Source organism: Dermochelys coriacea, chromosome 28, assembly GCF_009764565.3.
Source record: "Dermochelys coriacea isolate rDerCor1 chromosome 28, rDerCor1.pri.v4, whole genome shotgun sequence".
Classification (NCBI taxonomy): Eukaryota; Metazoa; Chordata; order Testudines; family Dermochelyidae; genus Dermochelys; species Dermochelys coriacea.
In genome coordinates, this window is record NC_050095.1 from 4,360,939 (window position 1) to 4,386,040 (window position 25,102).

The 25,102-nt window shown below is 49.4% G+C and overlaps 1 protein-coding gene and 3 non-coding genes across 9 annotated transcripts in view; 2 read left to right on the forward strand and 2 right to left on the reverse strand.

Moving 5' to 3' along the window:
* The window catches only part of LOC119849376 (zinc finger protein 420-like), a 3,142,523-nt gene that overhangs the window by 1,691,057 nt on the left and 1,426,364 nt on the right, over positions 1-25,102 (forward strand). The gene's annotated exons all lie outside the window — the stretch shown is intronic.
* TRNAM-CAU lies at positions 929-1,001 on the forward strand. Its single transcript has one exon. It is a non-coding gene; the product is annotated as a tRNA-Met (tRNA).
* TRNAT-UGU lies at positions 7,877-7,950 on the reverse strand. Its single transcript has one exon. It is a non-coding gene; the product is annotated as a tRNA-Thr (tRNA).
* Positions 23,772-23,843, reverse strand: TRNAE-UUC. The gene has a single exon. It is a non-coding gene; the product is annotated as a tRNA-Glu (tRNA).

The window sequence follows — 25,102 nt, forward strand, 5'->3', positions numbered from 1 at the left end:
AGGGATTGGGACACGGGGCTTGAGCAGGCTTTGATCTTTTTAAAAGGTAATTAGCGTGGTACACTTCGTGCTTTTAAAGGTGGCTTCCCCAAGCAATCGCAAGTTGTTCTTCCCACAGCTGGCTGATGGTGGGCAGCAGGGGGTCTCCCCAGTCTGTGGGGGAATCTCTCTGGGCCCCACTGTTAGTTCCTTCTCCCCCTAACCACACGCACCCCTCCCCCATCCATTACCAATGTTTTAGAGCGACCCCTCCCTCCCCCTATGAGATACAGACTCTCTGTGACAGAGACTGACGGGGGCTCCTCTCTGCAGGGCCCCAGTGGGGAAGGAAGGAGACTGGGGGAGAGGAAGTGGACAGGCCGAAGGAGTCAAATGGGGCTAAACCAGATTAGAGGAGATTTTCTTCCTATTAAAATGGACTGGAGTCTCATTGCTGAAAAGCCACATCTTGAGTGAGGTTTGAACCAGCAGCCTTTCAATCACCAGGCAAAGGTGTGAACCACAGAGACGGATAACTGCCTCCTTCCCAAGCCTGGTTAAGAAGCGCTTGCGGTGGTGCAGCTGGTTAGCGCAAGGGTGCTCGCTGCTGGGGTTATGAGTTCAAGCCTTACCTGCAGCCCTGGTTTCTATTACCCCACGTAGCTTCCTCAGCTTGCTTTTCCCAATTCACATGGAAAGTGCCATAGGAGGATAACGAGAGTAAGTTCTAAAATGTGGAGGTTGGTGCGAAGCTTGGGACCCCCCCACCAATGGTGCCATTAGCTCTGGGTGGATTATTCACTGGCTGGGAGAATTGATTTCTTTGCTGCGGAGAAAGCTGCCAGGACAGGTCTCCGGGCACCAGATCTCCGTGCTTCTTCCAGCACCCGCCAGGCTCCGTCACTGCTGGAGGAGGGTCCTATAAGCACTGAGCCCAAGACTTTTCCAAGCCTTCTTAGCGCAGCTGGCAGCGCGTCAGTCTCATAATCTGAAGGTCCTGAGTTCAAGCCTCAGAGAGGGCAACTCTTTTTGCTCCCTGCTTCAGATTTTCTAACAGAAATCAGGAAAAAAGACTATAGCAGGGTGGTTTCTAGACACCCTTCCATCCATCTAAGTCACACACACAGAGTTTGTAAGGGTACGCCTACAGTACGAAATTATTTCAAAATTATTCTATTTGAAATTTCGAGAGCTATTTTATACATTCATTCTTCTGTGTCCCCACTAAAGCGCGTGAATTCGGCAGATTGCGTCCACAGTACCAAGGCTAGCATCGAATGTCGGAGCGGTGCACTGTGGGTAGCTATCCCGCAGTTCCAGCAGTCCCCGCCACCCATTGGAATTGTGGTTTAAGCTCCCAGTGCACGATGGGGCAAAAACTTTCTTGCAGGTGTTTCTGGTGTGTGTCATCAGGAAGCTATGGCAGACAATCGTTTCACGCCTTTTTGGCATGCGACGCCATACTGCTTTCAGCAGACGGTGCACCGCTGCTCTCCTGCAACTATGAATCCACCTCTCATTTCCTCTCATCTTCCTGTGTAATCTCTACGATCTACTCTTTCTCTTCCTCATCGAGTGCTTCCGCTGCCAACTCTGCTCGGCCATCGTGAACCGAGCAGCACAGCTTCTGCCGCCAACTCTGCTCTCCCGCTATTGCCACGCTTCTGAGCTTCTCCAGGTTGTCTGTCCTGGGCTCCCACTTCCGTGAAAGCCACAGAGGACCACCATTTCCCACCTTTGTTTGGCTACCATGAACCAAACAGCACCTCTTCCACTGCCACTCTGCTCTCCTACATTTCGCGCCCTTTTTCCAGGATTACCCGTGCAGGCGCCATAGCCATGGAGCCAGATCAGATCTCCGCTGCAGTTTTGACCATTGTAAATACCTCACACATTATCCAGCAGTATGTGCAGTCCCTGCAAAACCGGGCGAGGGAGCAACGACAGCACGATTACTATACTGATGAGGACATGGACAAAGATGGCACGGCATGTGGCGATTGGGAGATCATGGTGCTGTTGGGCCAGGTTCATGATGTGCAACACTGATTCTGGGCCCAGAAAACAAGCACAGACTGGTGGAATCGTGTTGCAGGTGTGGGATGATTCCAAGTGACTGAGAAACTTTTGTATGCATAAGGGCCACTTTCATGGAGCTTTGTGACTTGCTGTCCTCTGCCCTGAAGCGCAAAGACACCAAAATGAGAGCAGCCCTCACAGTTGAGAATTGAGTGACCATAGCCCTGTGGAAGCTTGCAAAGCCTGACAGCTACCGGTCAGTCGGGAATCAGTTTGGAGTGGGGAAATCTACTGTCTTGCAAGTAGCCAACACAATCATTGACCAGCTGCTATCCAAGGTAGTGACTTTGGGAAATGTGCAGACCATTGTGGATGGTTTTAAGGCTCTGAGGTTCTATGGTGCTGCAAGCACTGGTGGATCACAAGAGGTGTTTCATCGACATCAACGTGGGATGGCCAGGAAAGGTGCATGACGCTCGCATCTTCAGGAACTTGGTCTGTTTGAACAGCTGCAGGAAGGGACTTACTTCCCAGACCAGAATATGACTGTTGGGGATGTTGAAATACCTATAGTTATCCTCTGGGATCCAGCCTACCCCTTAATGCCATGGCTCACGAAGTCATACATAGGCACCCTGGACAGTAGTAAGGAGTAGTTCAACTATAGGTTGAGCAAGTGCAGAATGGTGGTAGAATGTGCGTTTGGATGTTTGAAAGCACGCTGGTGCAGTTTACTGACTCGGTTAGATCTCAGCACAACCAATATTCCAATTGTAATTGCTGCTTGTTGTGTGCTCCACAATACCTGTGAGAGTAAGGGGGAGACATTTACTGCAGGGTGGACGGTTGAGGCAACTCATCTGGTGGCCAGTTTCACTCAGTTTAGAGTCAGTTTAGAGGAGTGCAGCAGGGTGCGCTGCACATCAGAGAAGCTTTGAAATCCAGTTTCATGACTGGCCAGGGTACAGTGTGAAATTTGTGTTTGTTTCTATTAAAGTTACCCTCCCCCTATATATATATATATACATGAAAGGAAATAAAGTCACAATTATTTAAAAAACATTCTTTATTATTTGTTGCACAAAACATTGAAAGAAATCAGAAGGTAGACGGGGGTAGGGGGTATTGGGCGGGGGTGGAGGAGGAGGGAAGGACAAGTCCAGAAACCAAATCAAAATTTAGGATATGCCATTTTTCTGCTGCTTGTGCAATCCTCTGGGGTTGACTGTGTGGGTTCCCCTAGCCTCTCCCCCCATGGTCTTGGGTGTCTGGGTGAGGAGACTATGGAACTTGGGGAGGAGGGAGAGCAGTTATACAGGGGCTGCAGTGACAGTCTGTGGTCTTGCTGCCTTTCCCGCATTAGATCCACCATACAGCAGAGCATGTCAGTTTGCTCCCCCATGAGCTTGAGCCTAGCATCCTGCCTGCTCTCATCGCTCACATCCCTCCTCTCTTTGTATTCATGTAATATTTTATGCGACTCCACAATTGTTTGCCTCCACGCATTCCGCTGGGCCCTATCAGTGCGTGAGGACTGAGTGAGCTTGGCAAACATGTCGTCCCGAGTTTGTTTTTTCTGCCTACTAATCTGGATCAGCCTCTGGGATGGAGTAGATAGGGGCCGTGTTGAAACATTTGCACCTGCTGTGGGAGTAGAAAAAGGGAGGGCAGTATTTTAAAAGATATATTTTAGAGAACAAAGGGGACACTCTTTCTCAGTGAAACAGGCAATTCATAGTACACAGCACATGTTCTTTCTGTACAAGGTCGCATTTTTCCTCTTATACTGAAGTGCCTGACACTTTGGTGTGAGTAAGCCATCACGCGCGGCCGGGCAACAGAAGTCAGCTTGCAGGCAGCCATGGTAAGCCCTAGGGGCATGCGGGGTTCTGCTTCTTCCTCATTCCTCTCAATGCTTTCAAACTGCTGGGCCCCCTTTCCCATAGAAAGCAATGCCTGGGGGGTTTGCGATATAAAAGGAGGGCCTGCAGGCTCTCTGGGATGATCACTTCATACAACACCCTCCCCCCCACACACACCCCGCGTGGCTCCGATGAGGCTCTGAGCAGGGATGAGCCCTTTAAACTAAACGCGAGCAACCCAGCGTGGCTCGGTTTCCCCCACCCCCCACCGCGTGGCTCCAATCAAGCTCTCACTCACCAGAAGTGTCTTCTCCAGGGTCATAGTCCGGGAGCATGCTTTGGGAGTGAGGGGAGCATTCTGGGATAGCTCCCGGAGGCCAATATCGTCAAATTGCATCCACAGTATCTGTAACCCAGAACTGCAATCTCGATTTTAGCGCTACTCCACTTGCCGAGGTAGAGTACAGAAATTGGAGTCAAGAGCCCTTTAAATCAAAAAACTGGTTTGGTCGTGTGGATGGAACCAGTTTTATTTCAAGGTAACTCAGCTGATTCCAAAATAACCGTGTACTGTAGACCAGGCCTCAAGCATTAACTTTTCCCTCTCCTTTATGATTCTTTAATGCAGCTGGAAATACCAATTCCTAGAGGCCCCTTTCACAGAGCAAACAACCACAGAGCAATGAGAAAGCTGGGGGCTGCCAGGTTGTTGTGGGCAAGTAGCGAAAGGGATGCACAAACAATCCAGTTGGGCCATTGCCCACAAGCTCACCCCCCAAGCAGCTTGGACTCCTGATGACTGTCATGCTGGGACTCCACTGTCTCCACATCCTCGACCCCCTCTGAAGGGAAGTGCCTTAGACCCCTAATCATATTTCAGACCCCAGCCAGTGCAGCATCCCTGCCCAACCACTCATCATCTGCCCCAGGAGAACCAGCTGGTGGACTGCATCCACAGGCAGATAGTTTATACCGCTTCCCTCAGAGCAGCAGCCACAGCTGTGGCAGCTAATCCCCACATCTGGTTGCCAGGGGATCCAGCTGGATTGTTTGTGCATCCCTTTCAAGACTTGCCCTCAACAACCTGGCAGCCCCCAGCTTTCTCATTGCTCTGTGGTTGGTTGCTCTACAAAAGGGGCCTCTAGGAATTGGTATTTCCAGATGCATTAAAGAATCATAAAGGAGAAGGAAAAGTTGATGCCTTAGAAAAGTCTGTGTGTGTGTGTTAATTGGATGGGAGGGTGTCTAGAAATCACGCTGCTATAGTCTTTTTTCTCTGATTTCCAGTGGTAATCAAGGTGGGCCATTGCCAGCAGTTGACAAAAACATGTGAGAACAGTGGGGCGGGGAGGGTTGGGGAAATAAACATGGGGAAATAGTTTTACTTTGTGTAATGATGCAGCCACTCCCAGTCTTTATTCAAGCCTAAGTTAATTGTATCCAGTTTGTAAATTAATTTCCATTATCACTACAAAAGGTTTCCCCGCACCCCCCCCCGCCCCCGCCACTCTCCTGCTGGTAATAGCTCATCACTCTTGTTACCGTGTGCACCCATTGTTTCATGTTCTCTGTGTGTATAAATTTCCCCACTGTATTTTCCACTGCATGCATCCGATGAAGTGAGCTGTAGCTCACGAAATCTGATGCTCAAATAAATTTGTTAGTCTCTAAGGTGCCACAAGTCCTCCTTTTCTTATTCATGGTGTTGTTTCTCCATAGTGTGGCCATTTGTTGTCAGTCCTTTTAAATGAACAATGGGGTTTTTTCATAGAAACAATATTTTCCTCATAATCTACAAAAGGAAGGTGATTCCGAGACAGTTCTGGAGGGAGAAGGGAACGTTTTCAGCATTACTAAATTATTGTGTTGTACCTCACACACACACACACAGAGTGAAAATAAACTTAATTAACTGAGCTACCAACACACTTCACAGGAATGAAATAAACAACTTTATGTTCAAGGAGTTGGGTGCATTTAAATAATATTAAAAATATGTTTTGGGCAACAAATGGAAAAGTCATTGTATTGAACAACCCACTTGATATAGTTAATATGCCACATAATATTTAATATAGTTAAGAAAGATGTGCTTATAAATTAAGGTGCTGTGCCATTTACTCACACACAAGACATAGAAAAAACTGAATTATCTGAGCCACCAACATTTCCACTTTCTCACAGCATGTTAGACCCCCTGCTTTAAAAAAAATATGTCTAAAGCTCAGATTTGTGAAAGAATTGTCTAGTTCTGTATTTCTTAGCTTTTGTCTGAAAAGGTAACAGCCTCATAATCTCCCCCAAACACCCTGGGACCTCCCCAAATTATTAAAATTCCCCCATCCTCAGCAAGGCCACGACAGTGAGCGACAGCTAGAGTGTCTAGGCCAAGCTGTTCTGGAGGAGGCAACTCAAACATTTTCTCTCTGCTTCCCATGGCAAGGTCTGACTGGGAAAACAAAATCCGCCAAATGGAAAATTTTCTGCTGAGAAACCAATACTCGTCTGTTTGGGGACTTTGATTTGAATGGATTATTATTATTCTCTTCTCATTTCTGAATTATTTCAGTTCAGTCTTTTCCTCCAGATGTGTTGCCAGCTGTTGAATTGTGGGGGCGAGAGGCCAAGTCATGACGTCTCTTCCCCTCTTTCGTAGTTTCTTCCAACTTGCTAGGAAGCTGCTTTGCTATGATGTGAGTCAAGCAGTGTCCATTGTCTCCGGGCTGTCTCAGAGAAGTCTGCATTGTAAACGGTTCCTGGGATAGTCCTTGGGAGTGTGGATACCTTTATTAGGCCAGCAGTGGGTCTGGCTCTTCCAGTGTCACACCAGAAAGGCTGGTGGTGGGGATTTCCCAACCTCATCACATATTTCAGTAACGCACCCAGAGCAAAACTCCACCACTTCCCAGACAAAGCTAGCACACACCATCCACCCAGGTATTAGCATTCAACAGATCACGACTTTTACAATGGTAGCTCGCCAGGCAGACTCTGTACAAACCATGTCATTGTTATATGACAGTGGTGACTATGGGGCTTCCAGGGTGCTGCTTTGAGTGCAGCCTGCCACACCTGGGCTGACATTGCAATGGAGACGTACCCTTAGACTCCATCTCTCCCGGGATAAAGATGGCAGCAGGGCTGGCCTGGGTCACCTGACTTGAGCTCATGGAGCTCAAGCTGTGGGGCTCAAAACTGGGTGCAGATATTGGTGTTCACGCTAAAGCCTGGGTTTGGAAGCCCTCCCCCCTCATGGGGTCTCAGAGGTTGGGCTCAAGCCCATCTGTCTCCACTGTCATTTTATAGCCCTGCAGCTCCAGCCCCAGAAGGCTGAGCCAGCTGCCCCGGGCTCTGAGACGGGTACCCTGGGTGTTTTAATCGCTGTGCAGACATAATATTAGGATACATCTAAAGTGCAATGAACCCCCCACGGCTGTCCTGTGTCACATTAATCAGGGTCATGTGGCTTGGGCTGTAAAGGTGCAGTGCACGTGTCTCGGTTCAGGCTCAGTATCCTGGTCTAGGAGCCCAGAAGGTTGGGAGCGAGTTTAGCAAATGGAAATGGTAAAACCGCCGTGAAGTGTTACCCTGGACTCAATGAGATTTCTCCATTTCTCTGTCTGCTTTGGGGCAGGGGCAAAAACACGTCCTGCGGCATTCGTTATTTCAAAGGGGGGTTTAGGATTTTCATTCTCAGACACGGTGCACAAAGCAGGGCGCAACGCTCGGGGTAAACTAAATGAGCCACCCACAGATTCTGGCAGCCCCAATGATCCATTTGGTGTGAGGGCTCAGACCTGCCCCTGTCCCAGTGGGAGGGGGTTGTTTGTGAGGGGACTGGATCAGTGACCTATCAGCTCTTAACACCCAAACTTTCAGTAACTCTATTATGAACGCCTGTGAGTGTAATTTAAAAAACAAAACCAGCCTCAATGGGCTAGAGCAAAGGTCCATCTAACTCTGTATTTTATTTTCTGACAGCAGCCAGTACCAGGTGCCTCAAAAGCCACTCAGCAAGGCACCACTGGGAGTTGAACCCAGGATCTCCTGTTTACAAAACAGGTGCTTTAGCCAGTTAAGCCATGGTGCCCATCTCTGCCCAGCGTATGGTGTCTGCCCACCCCTGATCCCTGCCAACCCCCACCACGGCCTGACAAGGATTTGGTTTTGGATTCTGTAAAGCCGAGGAGCAGGTGAAGTTTTGCTCCCAAGGTGTGTTTGTGATTCTTTGGACAGGTCTACGCTACAAAATTAGGTAAGTGTAAGTACATTACTTTGGGGGGGTAAAAAATGTAACCCCCCTGAGGAATGCAGTTATATCAACCTAATCCCAGTGTAGATAGCACTGGGTTAACAGGAGAACTCCTTCCCACCTACTCTCCCTCCTTGGATGAGGCCTGATGGTCCACCTTTTGCTTGCTCCTCTCCTCCCCCGAGGCCTCCTTGCTGGCTGCCCATGCCTCTCCACCCCCTACCCCAAGGTCTGCCCACCGCCCACACTTCTCTGCCCCCTCTCCTGAGACAGACTCTGCCCACCACCCACACCTCTCTGAGCCCTCCCCAGCCTGCCACACACTCCTCTCTGTCCCCTCCCCTCACCTGCCCTGAGAACCACTCACACCTCTCTGCCCCTCCCCGAGGCACCTGCCCTGTCTGCCGCTCGAACCTCTCTGACCCCTCCCCTGAGACCCACCCTGCCCTCCTCTTTCTTCATGCTGCTGTTGTTATTCCATGAAACATTAAGGATGGAATGAAAAGCTGAGTTTCCTCCAGGGTGAGGAAAGAAAGGAGCCACCGACCCCCTTGGCAAAGCTCTGTGCCCCACAGAAAACCTGCCCCCTGCTATTGCAATCACTGATGTACTGGGGATATGACGGGAAAGGGACTGTCTGGATTATCGAGGCAGGAAATGGACAACAATCTACAGCAACGTCATTAACCACAAACACACTCTCATCGTGCTCCAGCCAGAAGGGAACTGAGCAGGAATTCTTGCTGTTCAGCCATGGACACACTTACACAACGGCACAGCCGTGAGTGTGTTGTGGAAGCTAATTTGAGGAAACAATTGGAAATGATCCCTCAGTGAGAACAGAACTAGAGTGTAGTGAGAGAGCTGTAGCAAGTCAGTAGTTGTGGCTGAGTGGTTAAGGTGGTGGACTAGAAATCCATTGGGGGGGGTCTCCCTGGGCAGGTTTGAATCCTGCCGACTGTGGAGGAAGTTGTGGCTCTTTAGTTTCCGTGCCTGAGCATGCTTGGCACCAATGGGAGCTAGGCTATGTCTACACTCCAGAGTTATGCTGCTTTAGTTAAAGCATTTTAATTAAACCGCTGTTGCATGTCTACACTAGGCTGCTTGTGTCACCAGAGCGCATCCAGGCTAGCAGCTCTTGAATCGCCACAGAGAGCAGTGCATTGTGGGTCGCTATCCCACTGTGCAAATGGCCCACAGGGTGCTTTGAGAAGAGTTTGCATTGGCTCATGGGCCGGTACAGCATCACACGATGCAGGTTTCTGTATCCCATTGCTCCATGGGCATCCGACTAGATTTCCAGCTGCTTTTCAACCGCAGTGTGCATGGTGGGCCGAGAGTGTGTGACAGAGAGTGTGTGCGTTCAGGGATTGTGTGTGTTGCGGAAGAGTGAGTGCGTTGGCATGCTGTCTCTAAGTTCAGACAGCTGCTGGAAGCAGGCAGTTCTGAGTTAGGGGGAACGGGACAGCACCGATATCAGCCCCCACCTCCCTCATTGGCTCAGCACAGCACAGCTGTCTCTGTCACATACACACACACACACATGCTGCTGCCTGCCTGGCTGTGTGTCGGGGTGCAGGAACACGCGGGTTTAAAGGGCCATGGGCCCATCACTTTTTACCAGCCGTAAGGATGGACAACGGAGGGGGGAACATGGTGGAGTCTTGGGGGGGGAAGAGGCATTCTGTGGCTGTGGTCTCGGGGGTAGGGGTGTGGCGAGGCACCAGAGAAGGGGCGGTTTGGGATTGGGGCCTCAGGGAGAAGGGGTGGAGTGAGTGAGGGGCCTTGGGGAAAGGGATGTCACGGAGGCACCATAGTTCAGATGCTGGTGGACCCCCCACTGTAAGGAAGATTCTGCGGCTCTTATTAGTGCTGGTTAAGAAGAGGGGAAAGTATCTGCATCTCACCAACCTTTCATAACTGTACAAGAATCAGAGACAATACAGAGGTACACATCTGCAAGTGCCAAACGGTTGGATTGGCTAATGCAACCTGCAGAAGTCTATAGCACACTGGGATCTAAAGTCAAGTGTACATCATCATCATTATTGCAAAGGGATAATGCTAGAAAGGTTCACAATTGACTAAGTAGTTACGTGCAAAGCTCATTGGCTATTCATGCTCATTAGCGTCACAGTGGACTGAGCTTTTTTCCCTCCCTGTCTCCCTTCTGGAAGATCAGAAGTACCTTGAGCAGGGATGTGGCTCCTTCCCACACCCGCTTAGATTTCAGGATGCTGGGAAGGTTTTTGGAGACTGTGCGAAAATCAATGCTCTGTCCAGTGACTAATAGCAAACTGAGGGCATGTTCCCACTGTGCACCTTAAATCCCAGGCTTTATACCCTTTAAAACAAATAGACCTGAGCAAATAATTTAATTTTTTGCTTGCTACCTAGCCAAACCAAAATTATAACAACAATAATATTTCAGGTTGACTCAAGATGCATTTTTTGGAGAAAGTTCCCTGAAAAAGCCTAACATCGGCTGGAAACTGTCAGTTCCCTCGTGGTCTTGTGGTTAGAATGGATTCCATTCCCAGTCAGGGAAACTTTTCATCAGCACATATCAAAACAATCCAGCTTTTCTAGACCCTCAGAGCAGAAATTAGGCATGTTCCCAAAGTGGACTGTTTATACAAATAGAGCTGCGCAAATCATTTGTTGTTTTGCTTTCTAGCTAGACAAACCAATAAAATCACCATCATCATCATCATCATCATCACTCATGTAGACCCCAGATGCTGAAACAAAGCTAAAAAAAAATCATTTTCCTCAAACCAAAATATCTGAGTAAATAAAATATTCATCCAGAAAACCTTTCCCCCAGGGCTATAGACAAGTCTTAGGAATTAACCATCTGGAGAGAAGGCTCATTGGCCTCTTAATTGTGGGTTAGTGGCAGATCGATTTCTAGCCCTCTGTCCAAAGGACCAAAGTAGTGTGTTTGTTTCACACAAAAATAAATTAGGTTGAAACCTAACGCTGCGATCGCAACACAACATTGTGATTGTAACAAAAGGAGAAAATTTCGACTGAGTTCAACCGAAGGAAGGTTTTCTCATCGGCTTCTAGCAAATGCTCAAAGTTCTGATGGTTCTTGGAACTCCCAGACGTATCGGCCAGAATTTTCCAAAGATCTGGCACTGGCCCCCACCTCTAGAGCCAGATTTTCGAAAGGTCTCAAAACACTGAGTGCTGAGCTATTTTGAAAAATAGCTGGTACAGATCGTGGGTGCTTGAGTATATGGTTCACAGTGCAGGAGTTTGAGGTTCACCATTACTTTCTCATAAAGCTGGATGTCTGGATTCTGCCTCAGTCCTGGTGCACATCTTTTCTTCACGTAATAAGTCAGCGATAAGACTAGAACACCTCACCCAAGGGACTCCAGGAAACCTGCAAATTTCACTCAGGGTGATTGTGTATAAAAAGGAACTATGCTGTAGAAGGGCCCTAGAATTTGTTAGAAATATGGCCTCTTGGCCTCCCCGAACAGGTCATAACACTAAAGAAAACAAGGAGTATTAAACGCATGCTTTTGTGGTGTCTGAGTGGTCTAAGGCACCAAACCTTGAACTTTATTTTCTCCTCACTTGGGTGTTCTGGAGGCTTGGGTTCAAATCCCACATCTGAAAAGTGAAATTCTTTCAAGCCCCAGCAGTGTGTGTAGATGTGGGATTGTATCAAGTCAAGAACTAGCACTAAAAGATAATAAACTTACCACTGAAATGAAAAATGCACTGAGGTGATGGATTACGAGGTTTGTAGAAACAGGCTGGGAAAAATCAGCCAAATAAACATGACTGCACAACCTTCCCATCTGAGATACTTGTTGCCGGATTTCTACTGCATTCATAGCCAGAGTCACTTCAAAACTAGCCCCAAAGTAGCCCAGTCTGTTTATTGAACCAAAGATGTTTTATTAACACATTGATCTATACCTTTGAAAAGCATCACTATCTGGAGTATAATTAGATGGTGGATGTTAGCAGCTTTGCCATTTTATTTTTGTAGCAGGCACCTGCCAACCTCCAGTATTGTTTTCAGTCACATACCAATGCAACGTACTTACCAAATGTCATACAAACTAGTCCATTCCTCCCCATATTCAATCTATCTCCAGAATGTTAGAATGAGGCAAGCACTGGGAAAGTATCACAATAAGAATCAATTAAAAACTTGTGTTAATCAAAGCTGAGATGCAGACACAGCCTATTGTAGAGCTGGTGAAGTCCCAGGGACACAGTCCCGCTAGTGCTGGTTCTGAAATAATAGCATAAATAAAGAGAATGAGCCCATGTTGGAGCTATGGGCAGCTGCCTTCTGAGTGCATCACTCACCTTGGAGGTGTTCCACAAAACACAGCACTTCCCCTCTGGAAGAGAAACACTCTCTCCCCCCGGATCACTGTAGTTTCCATGGGGCAGTTTGTCCTGAGGGACCTTGATCTCTCTGGCTAGTCCATGGTGACTCATAAAGAGCCATTTGGGGCACAGGAGTCATCCCAATGGAAATCTCTTCACTTCTTTCTCAGTGCCACCTTCTTAGCCCTGGCTTTGGGTGTTTTGGATGCGGCTTTAGCATTTTTCTCTCCCTTCTTGACTTTAGGTGGGATCTTGACCACCGTCTGGGTCTTGGCAGCTTAGAACTTTTGAGGGCTTTTCCCTGCATTTTTTGGTCCTGCTGCAGACACCACCTTCTAATGACTATTCCTGGACATGGGATGGTGACATTTCCGGGTTTCCTGGCAGCTATAGCCAGCTTCTAGGTGTCTATTTTCCTTCTCAAAGCCACTGGCTTCTTCTCATGCCTTGCCCTGGGGGCCCAGATGTTGCCTGAATGTGAAGGAGACAAGATGCTGTTGTCCTTTCCCTCACGAAAGAGTCTTTGCTCATCAGAGTCCTGAACTTCACCTGGATTTGGTTCTTGTTCTTTTACACAGCATAGGCCCTGGAGAACAGCGATCTGCAAATGTGCATTTATATTATACCTTTGTTTAGCTGATGAAAACTGGAAACCAGGAAATGCGGAACGCACGGAGGCAAGGACAGAGCTTTGTCACAACTGGTGTCAGGAATGGGATTTTGTCAACCAGGAAGAAAGAGATTTGATTTTTTTTTTTAAAGTGCATTGGGGGTTTGGATTTTTTTTGTTTTGTTTTTTGTTTGTTTGCTTTGTACCACAATGGAGGAGATGGTCAGAGCTCTGGTACCAGCCATGGCAGACCAGCAAGAGGCCACCAGGGTTCAGGCAATGGCCCAACAGAGTCTATGCAGCTACAGCAGGAAACCAATCAATTATTGATGAGCCAGGCAACCCAAGATCGTGCCCTCTTGAGAGAGGTGGTGGACCAGCTGAAGATCCTCACCACCCAGGCCCGGGGGTCTGATGGAATGCAAATCCTGAGGGCCACCGGTTGTCTGCCAAAGATGAGATCAAGAGATGACGTAGAGGCATATCTTCTCTCATTCAAAAGGACTGCTCCGTGTGAGGCGTGGCCCCAGGAGCAGTGGGCCAGCATCCTCGCTCCTTTTTTTGTGTGGAGAGGCCCAGAAGGACTACTTTGACTTGCCTGCCATGGATGCCACTGACTATATCCATCTGAAGGCAGAGATCCTAGCACGAGCAGGGGTAATGGCAGCAGTAAAGGCCCAGAGGTTCCAAGAGTGGAAATACCAGGAGAACAAACCCGCGAGGTCCCAGCTATTCGACTTCATACACCTCGCATGGAAGTGGTTACAGCCCAAGGTGTGCAGGCCGGAGGAGATTTTGAAAACCCTGGTCATCATACACCATTACATGCGCCAGATCTCCGTAAATGGGTAGGCCAGAATGACCCGTCCACCTACGACAAGATGATAACACTGGTAGAAAGATGGATGACAGCCAGGGGACTGACCCGACTACCCAAGGAAGGCCCCTTTCGAAGCAAGCACCCAATCCAAACCCTGGAAGTTTGGGTAGCCAAACCCCTGGAGAGTCCTAGGTGGAAGAAGGGGGGGCCGAAAACCAGTGGGGATCCCAGAAGGAAGTGATTGGTCTGAGTGGGGGGAGCCCCGGGACTAAACCCCCTAACCCCCGGGATAGGGGAGTGATTAAAAGCAATTATAGATGTTATGCATGTGGGGAGTGGGGACACATAGCAGCACAGCATGCCAGCACTGAGGAGCCTATGCAGTGTAACTTGGGGGACTGGGAGGTCCCATGCTCCCTTATCCACCTCGCAGGGGTCGCATTAGCCCCGCATAATTACACCAGGCCAGTGAGGATAAATGGAGCAGAGACTACATCGCTTGTGGACTCTGGAAGTGCTATCAGCCTCATATCGGGTAAGCTGGTAAAAAATAGTCAGCTGCTACAAGCCAAACGCATAGTGCATGGGGCCGTGAGCCATTATCCCACCATCCCAGTGGAGACAGAGGTTCAGGGAAACCCCCTTGAGGTGACTGTGGGCGTAGTTCCTAAACTCCCATATCCTGTAGTCACTGGGAGGGACTATCCAGGGTTTGATAATTTACTCCCCCCAGAGAGACTGGAGGGAGGTGGGGACTCTGAGAACAGCGACTTGTCACTGGGGGAATGTCAACCCCTGATGTTCGCTGAGATTTCTCAGGATCTGTTCTCAGCCCCCTGAAAGACTCAGAAGACAAAAAAGGAGAGGAAGGCTGCGAAGGCCTTGGGAACCCGGATCCTGACCCAGGGCCAGAAGACTTCCCTAGTAGGCAGATGGACGTGAGCAGCCAACAGAGAAACTTCCACCACATAAGGTGAGCCAGAAGCTGCCCCCAGCCATGACGGCGGCGAGCCGTTGGAAGAAGCAGAAGCCGGCCTCTGGGGGCTTGAGCAGGTTAGTTCCCGGAGAGAGACTTTTGGGCAGGACCAGGTGGAGGACCCCAGATATGATAACACCAGGAAAGAGGTGTCCGAGATCGATGGGATACCCGTGGATGGGAAGGTCCGGGGTCCCGGACCTTACTTTATAGTGAAGAAAGATCTCCTGTACCGCGTGGTGCAAATGCAGGAGCAAGAGATACAACAATTTCTGGTGCCACGAAAACATCAAAAAGCCATATTGAGTCTCTCTCACAGTCACCTGTTTGGAGGACACCTAGGGGTAAAGAAAACCCAGGCACGGATCCTGAGGAGGTTCTTCTGGCCAGGAGTACATGAAGATGTCTGGCGATACTGCACCTCTTGTCCGGAGTGTCAGTTACATAGCCCTCACCCGCACTTGCGGCCTCCTTTGATACCTCTTCCAATAATAGAGGTTCTTTTTGAACGGATAGCCATGGATCTGGTAGGGCCCCTAGAGAAGACAGCTCGGGGCCACCAACATGTGATTGTTGTACAGGACTATGCAACCCAGTACCCGGAAGCTGTTCCCCTGCGCAACACAGCTTCCAAGACAATAGCTAAGGAGCTAGTACAGATCTTTGCCTGGGTTGGGCTACCCAAGGAGATATTGACTGATCAAGGGACACCTTTCATGTCCAAGTTGATGAAAGATCTCTGTTCATTGCTCCATGTACAAATCCTACGGACCTCTGTATACCACCCGCAAACAGATGGCCTTGTGGAAAGGTTCAATAGGACCCTCAAGGCCATGTCCAGAAAAATGGTGAGCTGGGATGGGAAAGATTGGGATACCCTATTGCCTTACCTCATGTTCGCCATCCGGGAGGTTCCGCAAGCCTCCATGGGTTTCTCTCCATTTGAACTACTATATGGGCGCCACCCTCGGGGCATATTGGATATAGCCAGAGAAGCCTGGGAAGAGGAGCCAAATCCCGGAAGGAACATAGTTGAGCATTTACTGTGGATGAGAGATCAGATAGCCCGAGTTACGCCCATTGTACGGGAACACTTGGAGAGAGCATAGGAGACCCAATGAACCCATTATAACCACCAAGTGAAGCTTCGGGATTGGGTGATGGTACTGGTGCCCACAGCAGAAAGTAAACTGTTGGCCCAGTGGCAGGGACCCTACGAAATAATCGAAGCCATGGGAGAGGTGAACTATAAGGTGCGGCAGCCAGGCCGATGGAAATTGGAGCAAATTTACCACATCAATCCTCTAAAACCTTGGCACGATCAGGAGACATGCTTAGTCATGCAGGAGACCCTTCCCCAGGAGGATAACTTACACAAGCAAGTGCCGATATCATCCGACTTAACGCCGATCCAAAAGATCGAGGCAGCCGACATGATTAATCGCAACAGAGATGTGTTCTCTACAAAACCAGGGTGGACGACTGAGACCTATCACCATATCCGCATGATCCCGGGAGCCAAGGTAACATTGAGACCCTACCGAATCCCAGCAGCCGAAAGAGAGGAAATCAAGGCCGAAGTAAAGAAAATGTTAGAATTAGGGGTTATTGAAGAATCTCACAGTCAGTGGTCCAGTCCAATTGTTCTAGTGCCTAAAGCTGACGCTACAATGAGATTCTGTAATGACTTTCGCCAACTGAATGAAATATCCCAGTTTGATGCATACCCCATACCACGCATCGACAAATTGGTTAACCAGCTGAGTAGTGCCCGATTCTTGACTACACTGGATCTGACAAAAGGGTACTGGCAGATTCCTCTGAGCAAAGAAGCTAAATAAAAGACAGCATTCTCTACCCCGAATGGGCTATTCCAGTGCACCATCCTCCCTTTTGGGCTACCTGGGGCCCCAGCCACTTTCCAGAATCTCATGGATAAACTGCTGTGCCCCCATACTAGTTATGCAGCTGCATACCTAGATGATGTCATCATCCATACGCCAGATTGGGGAACCCACTTGGAGAAAGTTGAGGCAGTACTGCGCACCTTAATGGAGGTGGGCAGGCCTCACTGCTAATCCCGCTAAATGCACCATAGGGCTAGCAGAGGCTAGGTACCTGGGATATATTGTGGGAAGGAGCATAGTGAAGCCCCAAACGAATAAGCTAGAGGCAATTCAAAATTGGCCCTGGCTGACCCGAAAGAGGGGTCATTCACAGACCTTCGGACGGCTCTCTGTACTCATAGCCCCGGACTCTAACAGGGAATTTGTTTTACAAACAGACGCTTCCGAGGTGGGGTTGGGAGCAGTTCTGTTGCAAATGGTGGGAGAAGAGGAACACCCGATCCTCTACCTAAGCAGAAAGCTTCTCCCAAGAGAACAGAAATATGCAGTTGCCAAGAGAGAATGCCTTGCTGTCAAATGGGCTATGGAGACACTGCGTTATTACCTCTTAGGCCGGCGATTTACTCTTCTGATGGACCATGCACCCCTCCAGTGGATGCAGCGGAATAAGGAAAAGAATGCAACGGTCACCAGGTGGTTCTTATCCCTCCAACCATTCCAGTTCCACATACGGCACAGGGCTGGATGCCACCCTGGCAACGCTGATGGTCTGTCACGAGCATACTGCCTGGCGTCCCAAGTTGCTCAACTCTATGGTGTTCAGCGGGGGCGGGGGGATATGTGACGGGGCAAAGCCAGATGGCTATAGAAGAATAGTCGGAGATAGATATATTAGCTCCAGGCTAAATAAGTCCCTGGTACCAGGATAAGTGAAATGGCAGCTGCTCCAGGTCTATTAAGATACCTGGGGCCAATTAAGAACTTTCCAGAAGGCAGGGAGAAGGCTAGGTTGATTGGGACACCTGAAACCAATCAGGGCTGGCTGAAACTAGTTCAAAGCCTCCCAGTCAGTCAGGTGGGGGTGTATGTCAGGAGCTGTGGGAGGAAGTTGTGCTGTTGGAGAGGCTGAGTAGTACACACCATATCAGGCACAAGGAAGGAGGCCCTGAAGTAAGGGTGAAGTGGAGCTTGAGGAAGTGAGGGCTGCTGTGGGGGAAGTAGCCCAGGGAATTGTACATGTCACGTTTCTAAAAGGTCAGCTACCATAGCTGATACTATTAGGGTCCCTGGGCTGGAGCCCGGAGTAGAAGATGGGCCCGGGCTCCCCCCCACACCTTTGCCCCCTGATTAATCACTGAGACTGTAAGACAACAGAGACTGTGCAAGGAAGGATAACTTCTCCTCCCCTCCCTCGCTGGCTTATGATGAAAATGGCTCAGTAGACTGTGACCCTTGTCTCTAGAGAAAGAAGGGTTACGTGGAGGGTCACAGTGAGCCTCTGAGGCTAGCAAAATCTGCCAGGAAACTTGGGACCCACGGAGGCAAGGACAGAGCTTTGTCACAAAACATAAACTAGACACTTAGAGGATGGGAACTGATTTCAGCTGCTGGACAGGTTAGCTGGGTTTTTATTCATTTGCACAGGAAAACGCTGAGTGTTCAAATTCATTTCAAGCATCCCCATTTAGTGGAACTCCTGAACATATTGGATATTGATACGAATATGTTTTCATTTAAAAAAGGCTCCTAAAGTAGTACTTGGATGTAAACAAAGGATGATTTGATCTGCAGTCAAACACTCTACCACTGAGCTACACCCCTATAATAATGCTGTGCTACAGTCCCTGATCTTAAGGATCTTGAACAGATCCTGCTTCAACAAACTCCTTTTCCATTCCCAAACCATGGGTGGTTTTAAAAATGGGGTTTGATTAAACTTTATATATGCAAATGAACACCACAGCTTGCACACGCACTGACATAGCTTCTCCCACTGACATAGCTACTGCCTCTCCAGGAGATGATAAACTACACAGATGGGACATCTCTCTCCCATCATAGAATCATAGAATATCAGGGTTGGAAGGGACCTCAGGAGGCATCTAGTCCAACCCCCTGCTCAAAGCAGGACCAACCCCAACTAAATCACCCCAGCCAGGGCTTCGTCAAGCCTGACCTTAAAAACCTCTAAGGAAGGAGATTCCACCACCTCCCTAGGGACCCATTCCAGTGCTTCACCACCCTCCTAGTGAAAAAGTTTTTCCTAATATCCAACCTAAACATCCCCCACTGCAACTGGAGACCATTACTCCTCGTTCTGTCATCTGCTACCACTGAGAACAGTCTAGATCCATCCTCTTTGGAATCCCCCTTTCAGGTAGTTGAAAGCAGCTTCCTGGTTTGTGAGCAGCAGGTCAAGAAGAGCTCTGCCCCTAGTTGCTTCCTTCAGCACTTCCACCAGGAAATTGTCCCCTACACTTTCCAAAAACTTCCTGGATTGTCTGTGCACCGCTGTATTGCTCTCCCAGCAGATATCAGGGTGACTGAAGTCTCCCATGAAAACCAGAGCCTGTGATCTAGTAACTTCCGAGAGTTGCCAGAAGAAAGCCTCGTCCACCTCTTCCCCCTGTCCGGTGGTCTATAGCAGACACCCACCACGACATCACCCTTGTTGCTCACACTTCTAAACTTAATCCAGAGACACTCAGGTTTTTCTGCAGTTTCATACCGGAGCTCTGAGCATACATACCTCTCTCTTATATACCATGCAACTCCCCCACCTTTTCTGCCCTGCCTGGCCTTCCTGAACAGTTTATATCCATCCATGACAGTGCTCCAGTCATGTGAGTTATCCCACCAAGTCTCTGTTATTCCAATCACATCATAATTCCTTGACTGTGCCAGGACTTCCAGTTCTCCCTGCTTGTTTCCCAGGCTTCTTGCATTTGTCTATAAGCACTTGAGATAACTTGCTGTTTGTCCTGCTTTCTTAGTATGAGGGAGGAGCCCTCCCCTTTCACATTCTCCTGCTCGTGCTTCCTCCCGGTATCCCACGTCCCACTTACCTCAGGGCTTTGGTCTCCTTCCCCCAGTGAACCTAGTTTAAAACCTTCCTCACTAGGTTAGCCAGCCTGCTTGTGAAGATGCTCTTCCCTCTCTTCATTAGGTGGAGCCCGTCTCTGCCTAGCACTCCTCCTTCTTGGAGCACCATCCCATGGTCAAAGAATCCAAAGCCTTCTCTCCAACACCACCTGCGTAGCCATTCGTTGACTTCCACGATTCGACAGTCTCTACCCTGGCCTTTTCCTTCCATGGGGAGGATGGACGAGAAGACCACTTGCACCTCAAACTCCTTTATCCTTCTTCCCAGAGCCATGTAGTCTGCAGTGATTACCTAAAGGTCATTCCTGGCAGTATCATTGGTGCCCACGTGGAGAAGCAGGAAGGGGTAGCGATCCGAGGGCTTGATGCGTTTCGGCAGTCTCTCTACCACATTGTGAATCCTAGCTCCTGGCAAGCAGCAGACTTCTCGGTTTTCCCGGTCGGGGCGGCAGATAGATGACTCAGTCCCCCGGAGGAGAGAGTCCCCGACCACCACCACCCGCCTCCTCCTCTTTGAAGTGTTGGTCGTGGAACCCCCATCACTAGGACAGTGCATCTCATGCCTTCCAATCAGCGGAGTCTCCATCTATTCCCTTCCCTCAGATGTATCATCTAGTCGACTTAGAATCATAGAATCATAGAATATCAGGGTTGGAAGGGACCCCAGAAGGTCATCTAGTCCAACCCCCTGCTCAAAGCAGGACCAAGTCCCAGTTAAATCATCCCAGCCAGGGCTTTGTCAAGCCTGACCTTAAAAACCTCTAAGGAAGGAGATTCTACCACCTCCCTAGGTAACGCATTCCAGTGTTTCACCACCCTCTTAGTGAAAAAGTTTTTCCTAATATCCAATTTAAACCTCCCCCATTGCAACTTGAGACCATTACTCCTCGTTCTGTCATCTGCTACCATTGAGAACAGTCTAGAGCCATCCTCTTTGAAACCCCCTTTCAGGTAGTTGAAAGCCGCTATCAAATCCCCCCTCATTCTTCTCTTCTGCAGACTAAACAATCCCAGCTCCCTCAGCCTCTCCTCATAAGTCATGTGCTCTAGACCCCTAATCATTTTCGTTGCCCTTCGTTGTACTCTTTCCAATTTATCCACATCCTTCCTGTAGTGTGGGGCCCAAAACTGGACACAGTACTCCAGATGAGGCCTCACCAGTGTCGAATAGAGGGGAACGATCACGTCCCTCGATCTGCTCGCTATGCCCCTACTTATACAACCCAAAATGCCATTGGCCTTCTTGGCAACAAGGGCACACTGCTGACTCATATCCAGCTTCTCGTCCACTGTCACCCCTAGGTCCTTTTCCGCAGAACTGCTGCCGAGCCATTCGGTCCCTAGTCTGTAGCGGTGCATTGGATTCTTCCATCCTAAGTGCAGGACCCTGCATTTATCCTTATTGAACCTCATTAGATTTCTTTTGGCCCAATCCTCCAATTTGTCTAGGTCCTTCTGTATCCTATCCCTCCCCTCCAGCGTATCTACCACTCCTCCCAGTTTAGTATCATCCGCAAATTTGCTGAGAGTGCAATCCACACCATCCTCCAGATCATTTATGAAGATATTGAACAAAACGGGCCCCAGGACCGACCCCTGGGGCACTCCACTTGACACCGGCTGCCAACTAGACATGGAGCCATTGATCACTACCCGTTGAGCCCGACAATCTAGCCAGCTTTCTACCCACCTTATAGTGCATTCATCCAGCCCATACTTCCTTAACTTGCTGACAAGAATGCTGTGGGAGACCGTGTCAAAAGCTTTGCTAAAGTCAAGAAACAATACATCCACTGCTTTCCCTTCATCCACAGAACCAGTAAGCTCATCATAAAAGGCGATTAGATTAGTCAGGCATGACCTTCCCTTGGTGAATCCATGCTGACTGTTCCTGATCACTTTCCTCTCCTCTAAGTGCTTCAGGATTGATTCTTTGAGGACCTGCTCCATGATTTTTCCAGGGACTGAGGTGAGGCTGACCGGCCTGTAGTTCCCAGGATCCTCCTTCTTCCCTTTTTTAAAGATGGGCACTACATTAGCCTTTTTCCAGTCATCCGGGACTTCCCCCGTTCGCCACGAGTTTTCAAAGATAATGGCCAAGGGCTCTGCAATCACAGCCGCCAATTCCTTCAGCACTCTCGGATGCAATTCGTCCGGCCCCATGGACTTGTGCACGTCCAGCTTTTCTAAATAGTCCCTAACCACCTCTATCTCTACAGAGGGCTGGCCATCTCTTCCCCATTTTGACTTTCCGCCTTAGTACCTGTGGAGAGAACATGAAAACGGTTGCTTACCTGTATCTGTGTTCCTGATACATTGATGCTCCCCTTTCTTCTTCTGGAGGTCACATGCTGCCAAATTTCTTCACCTTCCTCCTGTCCCCGCTGCGCAGCCTGCTCTGAATCTTCAGAACGTTGTGTCCGTAGAAGCATATCCTGATGTCTGTCCAGGAAATCTTCAGTTTCTCTTATGCAACGCAGGGTCGATACTTGTTTCTCCAGACCTTGAAACTTGTCTTCCAACATGGAGTCCAGCTTGCACTTTGTACAGACAAAGTCTCTTCTGTCCTGTGGAAGAAAGACAAACATGGAACATCCAGTGCAGGTCACAACAGTTGAACACTCCCCATCCATATTACCTTCCTTCTACGAGCTTCCTCAGGAGTTGTGGTGACTACTTAGAGAAGCCGGCAAGATGTAAGCCTCAATGGGCTCTCCCCAGGCAAACTCCCTCTGTTAGTCTTTCTGCTGTTCAATGCTCAGCTGGTTCACAGCTCACTGGCTTTTTATAATAGTCAGACCCACTCGAGGCTCACCTGGAACAAAGCACTCCCAATTCACACTTTTCAAGCAATCGATCAAGCACGCGGTCAAACATCGGCTTAGAGCATCTTCATGATCACAGGACAGCAGTGCAGATGCACTAGTGCAGTTGTGCAACTGCAGCATTTTGAATGTAGACTTGCCTCAGAGTAAGACCAGACTGGCTCCATTTGGCACCTTGGATGGTAAGATACCACATTGACTGCTGTGTAGTTCTGTAAGCGTGTCCATGGCTGAACAGCAAGAGTTCCTGCCCGTTTCCCTTCTGGCTGGAGCATGATGAGAGTGTGTTTGTGGTTAATGACGTTGCTGTAGATTGTTCATTCCCTGCCTTGACAATTCAGACCGTCCCTTCGTCCCATCATATCTTAGGCACATCAGTGATACCAATAGCAGGGACAGGTTTTTTTTGGGGCACTGAGATTTTTTGGGGAGTTGTTGGCTCCTTTCTTTCCACACCCGGGAGTAAACTGCTTTTAATTCCATCCTTGATGATTCATGGAATAACAACAGCAGCGTGAAGAAAGAGGAAAGGGAATATCTCACTGCCGGGGGGAAGGTACCCGCGTCCCCTCTGTCTGACCATTGCCATTGCAGGAGAGAAGGTTTCAATGGAATTGAATGCCCTGGCTCAGAGGAGAGACACAGGAAGATTTTGCTGTTCATGGATCCGTGCAAAGGGAATTGTTTCTCTGTGTGAAAATGAGGAGGGAAATGAAACACCCACATGGTGGCACCTAAGGCATAAGAGAACCCTGTAGGATTGGAGTCGGATACGTTCTCAAGCAGCAGGTTTCTTACTTTGCCCATCTGTCAATTTTGATTCTTATGGATGGAAATATTTTGCCATCGGGTTGTGTGTTTACACCAACATTGACATTTACCAACAAATACGTAAATCTTCCAAGCCTGCCTAGTCTGCAGTTGTTGGGTTTAGAGGGACACATTCATTCCCCCCATCCCCATGCCAGGCCTGTGCTCTCCATGCTGCCCACTTCCCACACTGCTGGGATCCTTCCCTCATCCACCCCCAGAACTCTGCCCCCCACCCCCCCTTCTGGGATCCTCTCCCCTCCCCTGCTGGCAGGCTGCCTCCCCTCTGAGCAAAAGCTCAGCCCTATTCCCACACCGGGAATTGAACCCGGGCCGCCTGGGTGAAAACCAGGAATCCTGACCACTAGACCACATGGGACTGGCACTGCTGGGCTTCTCTAAGCCTACCCCTCATGAGAGCCGCAGCTCCACCCAGCGGGGCCTGCGCACGGGGCTGCATGAGCCCTTCAGGTGCTGAGGTTTTCCCTCTATCCCTTCCCAGCGCCTGTGATCAGGAAACACAGATCGGGGCTGTCAGGGGCTGCACAGACCGTGACTGAGATTAGGACCCCCTATTGTGCAAGGTGCTGTACAAACCCTGGCCAACACTGGAACATCCGTGGGATTCCCCTCAATTTCCCTGAGCTTCTGCTACCCAACCTCTTCTGACTCCCTCTGGATCAACCCCCCGCAATAAACCCACCTTTCCAAACAGTCCTCCTTCCCCTGCCCCCTATCTTGGCTTGCACACCCTGGGCCCATCTGCTCCCACCCCCCCCCCAGGTGAAGAAGAGATGGAGGCAACTTCGGCCACTGGAGACAGCCCCAGCGAGCGCTGCAGCCCGCCCCGGGGTGCTCTTGGCAAGACACAGGAAGGGAGCCGCTGGGAGCGGTGGGTGCTGGGCAGAAAGAGGCAGGAGCCGGGAGAACAAAGCCCAGAGGCCGGGGGCAGGGCAGCTCCTGGGCGCGGGGCTCGAGCATGGACCGGGGCGGGGCAGCTCCTGGGGGCGGGGCTCGAGCATGGACCGGGGCGGGGCAGCTCCTGGGGGCGGGGCTCGAGCATGGACCGGGACGGGGCAGCTCCTGGGGGTGGGGCTCGGGCACTGACCGGGCCAGGGCAGCTCCTGGGGGCAGGATGTTAGACAGCTTATTCCTTCACTCTCCCACTTCCCTGGTCCTTCTCGCATGAACAGAGAGCAACAATACCCGAAGTCCGAAGGTGGAAACAATTCGATGTTTATTGGGGTGAACGTCCAGCAAGCTTAAATCCAAGTTCCTTTTTCCTTATTTTTGAATCCCAACTTACTTCCTGTTTGCCCTTAATTTATATAGTAATATTCTTTAGCTATACCTTAACCAATCATTCCACTGAAATTTAACTAACCAGTCCTAACATATTGTAACATGATTAGCTAACCAATTATATCCCACCACCTTAATTAGTTGACACCCAGCAAAATGAATTATACAGCAGACAGGAAAAATCACAGAACCAGACAGAAGCCATGCCAATAAACAATGGCAAAGGGGGAACTATAATGACAAAACAATACAGAAGTGAGGATTTCACAACTACATCTATAAAGACATAAGGGTTTCCCAGTTGTGTCTATTGATAAGCGAGGTCTTACCAGACAG